This window comes from Tamandua tetradactyla, chromosome 8 (genome assembly GCF_023851605.1).
Source record: "Tamandua tetradactyla isolate mTamTet1 chromosome 8, mTamTet1.pri, whole genome shotgun sequence".
Classification (NCBI taxonomy): Eukaryota; Metazoa; Chordata; class Mammalia; order Pilosa; family Myrmecophagidae; genus Tamandua; species Tamandua tetradactyla.
Genome location: NC_135334.1, coordinates 63,647,949 through 63,659,095, shown reverse-complemented (window position 1 = coordinate 63,659,095; position 11,147 = coordinate 63,647,949). Strand labels below are relative to the sequence as shown.

Genomic DNA, 11,147 nt, shown 5'->3' with positions numbered 1-11,147 from the left:
TATATAATGATCTAATAAGATGAATTACATAGTCTTATTATTTCTAAACAGGAGCAGGGTAAGATCATGGGGGTCATTTCTAAGACTAATATATGAGGTTATCAAATATATCCAGTTGTCTCATAGTAATTACACAATAGCAGCAAAAGCAGTAAAGCAGAAACTATGAACCATTTTCCTTATTTGCCTCCATCATGGCTATGTGGTGACATACTCTTAATAAAAAATTTGACCATATGGTTTTGATTGATAGATAGATGATAGATAGATAGATAGATAGATAGATAGATAGATAGATAGATAGATAGACAGATAGCTAGCTCCAGTTTCCTCAAATGCATTTACGTAAATTCTATTGTCAGCTTGGTTCCCATGACAGCAGGGATAATTCTAAGCCACGAGTGCCTAGCACAATAATTTTAAAAGGGTACGGAATAAAAACCAGAACAGTGTAAACGTGCACAAAAAAAAAAAGAAGAGGAGGAAGAAGAGGAGGGGGAATCCCCAAAGTTATACCTAGTTTTACAGGATTCCAAGCAGAACAACTGGTGAAGTCAAAAGGCAAACAAAAAATTATCAAAAATTCAGTCACATCAAAAATCTGATGACTTGATACATCATACAAGAGTAACATAAATATATTTTTTTAAAACATCCCAACAGGTTGCTTTGCTTCTGTCATTAGAGAAGAGAACAGTATTAATCTTCAATTATAAAAAGATGTAGACCTAAATACCAGTGAAGAACACAGGATAGCTAAGTGGCTTCTTTCCTAGCACTAGCCTTTCTCAGGTGAGAACTTTACAAGTTTTGGAAGATTTGGTTTTCTGAAGGTTGCCAAATTCCATGTAATAACTATTATGACTTCTTTGTAGAGTACTGTATGTGTGAAGAAACCACAGCTCACAGTGTTTCAGCTGAAATATAAACGTGATCTGCAAATGTGACATCTACTGGGGTAAAGTATAAAATTAAGGCTGTGTCAAGAACCAGAGAGATTAGCTTAATGCTATCCCAGTACTGTTAACTGACTTCTGGAATTTATGAAATATTAAGAGAAGGATTTATCTACTGATCTGAAAGGGAAATGAGAAAGCTATGTACTGAGCAGAAGTAAAATATTTGTCCCAGCTTAGAGATTTCATAAATTACATGCTTAAGAATGAGGTAAAGCAATTTTTAAAAAAAATGACAAGAATGGTGCCCAGAAATATAAAGTGGATAAAGTGAAGAGAAGTGGATTTGTAGATCTGTGTTTCCTAACATAACATCTGCAATGGGGCTAGAGTAGGTAAGGGCGAATGCACATGTTCCTCTCAACCTAGACTTGTGTTATCAGTTGAAGGAAAACTACGCATACATGGTCTTCGTTTGCCAGTGCTGCTATGACAAATACCACACAATAGGTTGGCTTAAACAACACAAAAATATTGGCTCATGGTTTTAGGGATCAGAAGTTCCAAATCAATGCAATGCCAAGGCCATACCTTCTCTCAGAAATTGTATCATTCTGGTTACAGCTTATTGAAATCCTTGAAATTATTTGATATGCATCTCTGCCTCCAACACATAGTGGTGCATTGGTCTCCTCTTGTGACATTCTTGGATTTCTGTTTCTCCACCTTCTGGTAGATTAAGACTCAACTTGATTCAGTTTGGCCACACTAACAACTTTAAAAGGTCCTATTTATAAATGGGTTCACAATCATAGGAATGCTGACTAAGATATGAACGTACCATTTTTTGGAGTTCAAGATTCTATCCTGCGCCAGTTTGAAAATATTATGTGCCCCAGAAAAGACATGTTTTAGTCCTGATCCAATCTCGTGGGAGCAGCTGTTTCTTTTAATTTTGATTCAATACTGTAGGTTGGAAATTTTTTATTACATTATCTCCACAGAGATATAAAACACCCAATTATGGTTGAGATGTTCTGATTAGGTGGTGATGTGACCCCATCCATTCCAGGTGGGTCTTGATTAGTTTACTCAAGTCTTTAAAAGGAGAAACCTCAGAAATGACAGAGCCAACAGAGAGAGCAGAGCAGACAGAAACTTCAGAGTCCAGAGCTGACACAGATGCTAACACTTGGAGAACAGAGACACAGATGTTTGAAGATTCTTGGAGCCCAGCAGACATTGCCATGAGATGTTTAACAAGCCAGAACCTGGAGAGAACCAAGGGATGCCAAGAGATGAAAGCCAGCCCTGGAGAAGTAAAGTGAACACACAGGAACAGAGGCTGAAAGCAGTATGGCCCAGGAGCAAGGGACAAACAGAGGGCAGCCACGTGACTTTCCAGCTGACAGAGGTATCCCTGACCCATCAGATTTCCTTCAAATAAGGTTTCTTGCCCTTGATGCTTTACTTTGGACTTGTAACTTTTTAAATTCCCTTTATAAAAGCCATTACATTTCTGGTATATTGCAATCTAGCAGCTTACAAGCTAAAACAAATCCCTAATATAACATACACATATACACACAAGCAGTGCTATGATGGATTCTACAAATCACAATGTAGCTGGGAAATTAAAGCATATATGGGCACTATTTTTAATAACTTTTGAAAAATGTATAAAGATTTTAAATCTTAGAATCATTGGTAGCTAATAGTGTCAGAGAAAGATGATAAAAATATATTGTTAAATATAAGAAAGCAGATTAGAAGAAAGTTGTTTGGAGCCTTATCCCATTAAAAAAGAAAAGAAAAAAGGAAAATAACTGGAAGTACCAAAATGCATATTTTAGGCATTAATCTGAATGAAATTTTGGAAGAGTTTTATTTTTTGTTTTAGCTAGTTCTATTTTTTTCCTCCAATGAATAGTTATTGCTCTGATGACAATAGGCTAACCATTTTAAGATATATTTTACACCAAATAAGCAAAGAAAAAAAATTGAAGTCGTAGGATAAAATTCCTTGAGGAATGATGAGACATTCTTTAGAGGTATTTATAGCATCAGAGATATGGGCTGTGGATTGGTAATGGTAAGAGTCAATTTGTAAGAATATCCAATATTAACTTATATCAATATGGTGAATGCCCCCAGAAACCTCACCTATGTGAGTCACAGATAAGAACCAGGCTATTTTCAAAAACAAGCAAAGTGGGAAATAGAGGGAGGAAAGGGGAGGATGGAAAGATGGACGAGGGAATAGAAAAACATATAGCAATTAAAGGGGAAGAGAAAAATAATTCCGCATAGATGTACATAAGATCACACAATTCATATATTAAATCTCATATCATGTATTTCACTCTTCCTATATACAACAGTACTTAGCCTCATTATAACAATTTTAAAAAATGAACATAATATTTTTTCATACAAAAATTAAATTAGAAATTAGAGAAAAGGCTAAGAGTGCCTGACCTATTTCTGATATATAATGTGAATATTGTGCATTCTAATAAGCTCAGGGACTGATTTTAAATCTATGGCACATTAGAAAATACAAGTTGAAAAGGAAGCTGGCCACATTATAAAATAACGTAAAGTTGAGGTAAAACAGAAAAAGTATTCTAAACAAAAATTACAAGCTTGCTGTAATGTTGAATGTTCACAACATGACCCAGAAAATTGTCAAAATCTTAAATTATGCACAGTCTCCTCTGCTGAAGAAAGCAGCTGTTTAACCTATTAAATTAAAAATTTAAATAAACAAGTATGATTGATAATTCAAACATCAGTCAGGGAAGAAGGACACTAAAATTTTAATATGTGCTGTGATAAAGCACATTATACATATTTTGGGAGATATAATTCATACAAGCCATTTAATACAGCAAGTGTAAGAAATCCAAATATGAAAAAATATACATTAATATATGTATATAAGTATATGTATACTTGTATGTTTATCAGAGACTTATTTAACATAATGTTCCACATTATGAAAGTGTTATCTAAATGTTCAAAATTATGGCACTAGTTAAATAAATGATACTACTCCTTCTTTATGGAATATAATGAGTGTGTTAAAAATACTGATCACAAATATTGCATCATTTCATAAAAACAGCTATGGTATAAAGTTAAAAATGCCAGAATTAAAAAAAAAAGGTATAAACTATGATTGCAACTACATGAAATATGTGTCAAACACAGACTGGCAGATAAGAATCTTAAAGATAATATCAATTATACTAGAATGATGATACATGCATAGCCCACACAACCAGAAATCTTTGGAGACATAGGAGGAAGTTGGCCCCAGGGAATCCTTGTGAAATGAGAAGAAAAAGCTAGCAGATATTGTCATGTGACTTCTCAGCTGAAAGAGGTGTCCAGAACCCTACAAACCCCACTTCTGGTACCAAGCTGTATTAGCCAGGGTTTTCTAAAGAAAGAGAACCAACAGGCAATATCTGCAAATATGAAACTTATAAAAGTGTCTCATGCAACCATGGGGACATAAGAGTCCAAAATCTTGTGGCAGACAGAAAGCTGGTGGCTCCACTAAGGGTCCTCAATGAACTCCCCAGGAGGGGTGGCTGGATGAAGTGGAAAGAGAGATTCTCTCTTCTGAATTCTCCTTAAAAGTCTTTGGGTAGTTAGACTAAGTGCCAACCACTGCAGAAGACACTCCCCTTAGCAGATTGAAGATATAATCAGGCATGATTTAAGTGCATGAAATGTTCTCACAGCAACAGGCCAGTGCTTGCTTGACCAGACAACTGGATACCATCACCTGGCCAAGTTGTCATATGAACATGACCATCACATTGATTATTATTTCAATCATTTTAGAAAAATCATCTATATATCAGTAAAAACAAAATAAGACTATTAAACATCTACCATGCTAATCACAGAGGTAGACACCAACATAAAAAATGAGGTTTCAAGAACTTAATATCTTCTTAGGAAGATTAAATGATGCCTTGCCTACATGTTGATGAAAGGAACCACATAAATTGATATTGCTAGACCCGCCAATTTAATTCTTAAATACTTCTCGAATCTGTCTAGTCATTTCAGCTCTGCCCTCTCCCCAGGATCTCATTATTTTTGCCTGCATTATCACAACACGCTCCTCATTACTTTTCCAGCCTCTGCTCTTTCAAGTTCCAGCCAGGTCTCTGTGGCATGTTCCTGGAACCCCTGCTTCCTGGGAGGATGGCGCAGATATACAGGCAGCTATAGTCTGAGATGGGGTGTGTCCAGCCAGCCTTTAATGGGAGCCAAACTTCCAACAGGTGGAGAGGAGCCAGTCATGAAAACACCTCCCCTGGGTCAAACTAGGGAATAAAACAGGACTCCAAGTAATCTTTTAAAAATGCGAGTATAATCATTTTATGCTTCTGGGTAAAATCCATCAATGTTTCCACAAGACTAGGAGCAGACCCTTTAAACCACAATGCTTCATTTCCTTCCCCACCATACCCATTCAGCACCAGCCATCCACATACAGTTGCTGTCCTCTATAAACATATTCAATAAATCAGGAACAACATATTACACACCAAAAAAGTAAATAAATAAGCAATGAGAAGCAAAACAAAAACTTTCCATGAGGTTGTACACAGTCAATCCAGCTGTCAGAAAGTATTTACTTGAAGCCTAGTACTACTTTAAATATTTTAATAATTTTTTTGATGGCAGGATCTCCAAATGATATTCTAGACTCTATTTACAGGTGTGTTCATTTGAATACACATGAGTATACACATGTTTATACTCAGAATTTACAACAAAAGCAAAAAACCTCTTACTCTACTGTATGAATTTTTAAATATCCATATGATAAAATAAATTTGCAAAAAGTTTAGAAAAGAAAGAAATGACAGAAATAAACTGTGCATATATCATTTTTTGCCCACTCAAAAAGGTCTACCCTCCCTGTGGGCTGAACTTTAAGCAGCCCACTGGGTTGTTCATTTTGCTTAGAAGGAGAATTGGCAGGAGGTCTGTTTACATACTGACTCATGGGCTGTTGCTAATGGTTTGGCTGGATGGTCAGGGACTTGGAAGGAGCGTGATTAGAAGATCGGTAAGAGGCCTGAGGAAGAGGTATGTTGATAGACTTTTCTGAGTGGGCTAAAAACATGAAGGTATTTGTGTCCCATGAGAATGCACATCAAAGGATGACTTCAGGAGAGGAAGGTTTTAATAACCAAGTGGATAAGATGACCTGTTCTGTGGATACCAGTCAGCTTCTTTCCTCAGCAACTCCTGTCATTGACCAATGGGCTCATGAACAAAGTGGTCATGGTAGTAGGGATGGAGGTTATGCATGGGTTCAGCAACATGGAATTCCACTCATCAAGGCTGACCTGGCTGTAGTCACTGCTGAATGCCCAATCTGCCAGCATCAGAGAGCCACGCTCAGTCCTCTATATGGCACCATTCCCCAAGGTGATCAGCCTGCTACATGATGGCAAGTAGATTACAATGAGCCACTTCCATCACAGAAGGGGCAGAATTTTTTTTTCTTAATTTTTATTTTTATTTTTTTGCATGGGCAGGCACTGGGAACCAAAAGTGATTTGTTTTAATTGGAATAGACACATACTCTGGATATAGGTTTGCCTTCCCTGCACGCAATGCTTCTGTCAAGACTACCATCTGTTTACATACCAGAATGTCTTATGTACCATCATGGTATCCTATACAGCATTGCTTCTGTTCAAGGAATACACTTCATAGCAAATGAAGTATGGAAATGGGCACATGCTAATGGAATTCTCTGGTTTACCATGATCCCCATCATCTTGAAGCAGTTGGATTGCTAGAATGGTGGAATGGCTTTTTGAAGACCCAGTTATGGTGCCAACTGGGTGGCAAAACCTTGCAGGGCTGGGGTAATGTTCTCCAGGAGGCTGTGTATGCTCTGAATCAGCCCCCAATCTGCAGTTCTATTTCTCCCATAGTTAGGATTCACAGGTCCAGCATCAAGGAATGAAAATGGGAGTGGCTCCACTCACTATTACCTCTAGTGAGCCACTAAGAAAATTTTTGCTTCCTGTCCCTGAAACCTTGAACTCTGCTGGTCTACAGCTTTTAGTAGCAGAAGGAGCAGTGTGACCACCAGGAGAAACAACAATGATTCCATTGAACTGGAATCTAAGACTGCCACCTGGTCACTTTAGGCTACTCATGCCCCCGGATCAGCAGGCAAAGAAGGGGATTACTTTACAGGTTTGGGTGATTAACCCTGAATATCAAGGGGAAATAGGACTGCAACTACAAAATGGAGTAAAGATGTTTTCCTGGAATACAGGCGATCCCCTAGGACGTCTCTTGGCATTACCATGCCCTGTGATTAAAGTCAATGGAAAACTGCAACAACCCAATTCAGGAAGGACTATCAATTGCCCAGAAACTTCAGGAATGAAGGTTTGGGCCACTCCACCTGGCAAAGCACAGCCAGTTGAGGTACTTGCTGAGGGTATAGGGAACATAGAATCAGTAGTAGGATCAGGTAATAATGAATATTAACTATGATCATGCGACCAGTTACAGAAAAAAGGACTGTAATGGTATGAATATTTTTTCTGTGTCTTGTATTGATTATCTATGCATTTGTACATAAAGCAAATATCTTTGTTTGCCTCTCCATTTTATCCCCTTTATCATATGACATAAGTTGTATCATTCATGTTATAGCATTTAAGTTGTAGGATATCAAGTTTAAGAGTGAATATTTCCCAAGGACATGTACCCATTCTGGAGAGATTTAATGCATTTTTTTTGTACGTAGGACAGTTGAGTGCTGATAGGTGAGAAAAAATGTGTCTGCTATTGTTTTCTGTTTAGAGATTAAGTACATTTTAAGGTGATGTACAAGTGCCAACAGACAATAATAAATCTATTATTATTTTCTATTTAGAAATTACATATGGTTTAAGGTGGAGTATATAACCTGATGCTCAGGTCCATGTGTCAACTTTGCCAGGTGACAATGCCTGGCTGTCTGGTCAAGCATGCATTGGTATCTGTAGCTGTGGAGACATTACATGGACTTAAATCATGGGTACGTTGGTTGCATCTATGGCTGATTACATCTGCAGTTGGCTAAGGGGAGTGTCTTCTGCAATGAGTGACACTCAGTCTAATCGCCAAGGTTTGTAAGGAGAATTCAGAAGAGAGAATCTCTGTTTCTGTTTCAGCCAGCTAGACTCTTCTGGGGAGTTCACTGAGGACCTTTTTTGGAGCTGCCAGCTTGTGGCCTTCCCTACAGATTTTGGACTCTTGTGCTCCTACTGTTGCATGAGACATTTTTACAAATCTCAAATTTACAAATATCCTCTGTTGGTTCTGTTTCTCTGGAGAACCCTGACTAATGCAAGCAGCATTGATCTTTTGATTTATCAAGAAATGTCTGAATTTAAAAATTGAATTTAAAAATTTCCAGAAATGATTCAGTTATGGCACAATGATAGAACCATGAAATTTAAGAAAGATAATTCAGAAAAGATGCCACTTATATAGTATATAGATCAAATTAATTTCTTAAAACACCTGTATATCTTAGATATAGGACACAAATGATCATGTGCCAGGCTCTATGGAGTTCTTTTATTTATAATGATATTACATTTTGTAAGTGCTCTGGTATCCATTATGCTACCATGCTCTTTAATTCGTTCTATCTGCCAAGTAAATTTGGTGATATTACCCTCCTGCTCTCTCAATCCATGCTATTCATCCCAAAGTGAAACTTAGGGAATGCAAATACTTTGTCGAATTCATGGGTAATCCAAGTTAGGTGTATACATTTAACATTAGGGATCTTTCCAATGCTCTTTGAGAGATCAATAAAATGTTAGTATTTCTTTTACTTCAGCATGTGCCATAATCCCTGGATTCATCACCACCTAGTTTTTCAAATTGTACATTATTTTTCAATGTTTGATCTTTTATTGCTTGTAAAATTTCTTAAAGAAAACAAGACTATGAAAGCGTTTTCATTTTTTTCCATTTATTATTCTTTTCCTGATATAAGCAGGTGGAAAAAAACATTCTGATCCTCTAATTTGAGCTGACAACTCCCTTCACTATATATTAAGATTTATTTCAGGACTTAGACTTACGAAAATGAAGCATATTGGTTAAAACAAGAGTTAAGTTTTAGTTTATATATTGAGAGGTTTCATGGTTGAACTGAGAGTCTGTGAATAGAAATATACAGTCCACTGCACAGCTTGGACAGTGGCTGCTCCAAGACATAAAATAATCAGTTAATGATAAAATATATCTGGTGAGGTTAGTCTAAATGCAGACAGATCTTTGCTCCTGTATTTGGGCCTGGCCAGCCTTCCCTCCAGAAATCCCCAATTCCCAGTCTCATCTCCTTAGGTCTCGCTCAAGGCCTTATTCCAATGTTACCTTATAAAAGATGACATCCCTGATTGCTCTCACACCCATACGTTATATCCCTCTTTCCTGGTTTATTTTAACCAAAGCACTTAGCACCACCCAATATATATTTTATTTATCTGCTATTTCTTTTCTAAAATTATCCATTGCCTAACATATACTTCCTCTTACTAGAATGCAAGTTTCATCAGAGCAGAACTTTATAGATATGTACTAGAGTATCCCACACAGTAGAAAATTTACAATTATTTAATTGTTTAGTGAATTAAATCCATGAAAAGGATCATGTACACCCTATCAAACTTAAACTTTGGCACTAGGTCTGCATCATATCCATGAGCAATTTCTGGTTTAAGCTGTCTTACATAATGGAGGCAGGAAATCTATTAAATTTTTGAGGCCTGACATCTAGGAGAGAGGATGGAGGGGAAAGCATGACATACAATGCCTTTGTTAGCTTGATGAAGGAAATTTGAGCCCTGGAGAGGTAGAAGAACACAAGGGGAAATAAGGATGGTAACTCAGAAGTATACAGAGGGTTGGTCTGTCTGTTCGCCTATATATCTATCCATCCATCCATACAAGCATGTATCTATATATAGCCATACATCCACATCTCTATCCCTACATCTACCAATCATTTATCCACCTGGAGATAGGAATGGAGGAAACGGCATGTACCCTTTGAGCCACCACCCTCCACAGGAAAGGAGAAAGTGAAAGTGGCAAATGCCCAGCAGACCTTTGCACAAAAAGGTAACATCTAGCACCATATGAAGAGAGATTTACTAGTGTCTTCCAGAATTAAATGGCAGGGGAACTTTGTAGGGGTTTGAAGTCATGTGTGAGGCATGAAGATACCAACGTTTTGAAATTTGGATACAAAATATAAATATAACTACATTTGAACCTACAAACTGATGAGGCACAGGTGTAATGTAAGATATGTAATCACCAAAGAAACAACCGGAACAAGAGTGACCATCATTTAAGATTTTATGGAAACCCATTCAGATTATTACTGCCTCAGACACAACAAATAATTACTAATTATTTTTACTTCACCTGACGTGCAATGCATATGCATTTTAAACTAGGCAAGGTATTAGACACTGGGCACTTGAATAAAATAAATCTCTGACCTTGAAAAGTTTAGGATCTCATTGGGGAAGTGAGGTAATGAATTAGTAATTACTCCGGTATAGCAAGATCTATAATAGAGATAAATGAAAATTTCTTCAATTACATAGATGATGATGGATATATTGTAGGTATACGAATATTGGTTAATGGTTTATTTTATAGACTAATGGAATAAACAATGTTTACACCAAAATGATAATTTATCTCATAGAGAACTAGCTTAAAAAAATAGTTAAAACTAATTCATGAATATTCTCATTCTGTTCATTGTTAGGTCACAATCCGCAAACTAATTTCAACTTATTTATTTATCTACGACCTCACAGTTTTCACACACCACCACCAGAACCTGTACGGAAAATCTGTGACTACTGTATGCCATGATTACATTAAGTGGAATTTCACTCAGTAGTCACAAAAGCAAATTGATGTTCTATGAAGACAGATGTTCAATCACAATATAAAATTGAAAGAAAGCAATTTGAAAATTTCTTGCTTTCTCAACTCTAATGCCAAACAAGAAAGATTATGGAGTAAGCAGAGATTGGTACGATTTATCTCAGGCTTCCAAATGAACAAAGAATTCTGTTCTACTCTAGCAACTGTGGCCTGGGTCTAGAGCTTTCTTTCTAATCCTGGGTATTTCAGAGCATCATGTCACAAAGTGTGGACTTTGATCTC

The 11,147-nt window shown here is 36.8% G+C and overlaps 1 long non-coding RNA gene across 1 annotated transcript; it reads left to right on the top strand.

Moving 5' to 3' along the window:
* The first annotated feature begins 696 nt into the window (after nucleotides 1–696).
* On the top strand, nucleotides 697–10,820 carry LOC143643437 (uncharacterized). The gene is made up of 3 exons (XR_013156282.1): nucleotides 697–792; nucleotides 876–958; nucleotides 10,741–10,820. It is a non-coding gene; the product is annotated as an uncharacterized LOC143643437 (long non-coding RNA).
* The last annotated feature ends 327 nt before the right edge of the window (nucleotides 10,821–11,147 follow it).